This window comes from Diaphorina citri, unplaced genomic scaffold (assembly GCF_000475195.1).
Source record: "Diaphorina citri unplaced genomic scaffold, Diaci psyllid genome assembly version 1.1 scaffold294, whole genome shotgun sequence".
In the NCBI taxonomy this organism is placed as follows: Eukaryota; Metazoa; Arthropoda; class Insecta; order Hemiptera; family Psyllidae; genus Diaphorina; species Diaphorina citri.
Genome location: NW_007377730.1, coordinates 154,564 through 155,512, shown reverse-complemented (window position 1 = coordinate 155,512; position 949 = coordinate 154,564).

Genomic DNA, 949 nt, shown 5'->3' with positions numbered 1-949 from the left:
CTCCAAACCCCCCCGCTCCCCTCCCCCCCACTCCGCTCTCCCATCCTGTAGACCTAGACAAGACTGCACTCATAGCCAAGGAATACCTGACACAGGGTAATTCGCCCACTGCTGAGGCATTGACCAGACGGCGGAAGAATAGAAAGCAGACTCCCGTGTTGTTAACGCATCCTAAGGATCAGCTCGCGTTCCTTGCTCAGATTTCTGGCTTCACCGTGCAGTATTCCGACTTCCCTAATCCAAATGTAAGTGGCTTTTCTCTTGTAAATTGTGTCATTATTTTTGTAAATTGTATATAATGTGTATTAACAATACACATCCTAAGGATCAGCTCGCGTTCCTTGCTCAGATTTCTGGCTTCACCGTGCAGTATTCCGACTTCCCTAATCCAAATGTAAGTGGCTCTTCTCTTGTAAATTGTGTCATTATTTGTTAATTGTATATAATGTGTATTAACAATACAATAAAAATTGAATTGAATTGAATTGAATTAAGTACAGCTTCGCTATAATGTATAATAGAAAGTTGTTGTTGTTGTTGTTGTTGTTGTTATTATTATCTAATGCTTGAGATTGACTATTATGTCATTTTTCTCCTTGCGTCCCAATATTTGGATACTATGTTGGCAACTTTTTCACAACTTTTATGGATATTACAGCATTGCTAAGTGCCTTATATGCAATTAATGTACATATTTCAATGTTGTTGTAGTAGTCATTGCCCAAGTCAAACGGATCAATCCCCCTCTGTAGTTGGTAATCCTAGGAAATTTGCCACATCAATTGGTTTAAGCCATAGATCCATAGGTGTGAGTTGTGTGGGCTTTGATGGACAATAGATCAGTTGCGCTTACTTGGGTGGTGTTTCAAAGTCATAGAGCAGGAAAAATGAGGACCAACGGAATTTTCCTTTTTCTTCTACGACTTCTAGATCCCGAGAAAAATCGATT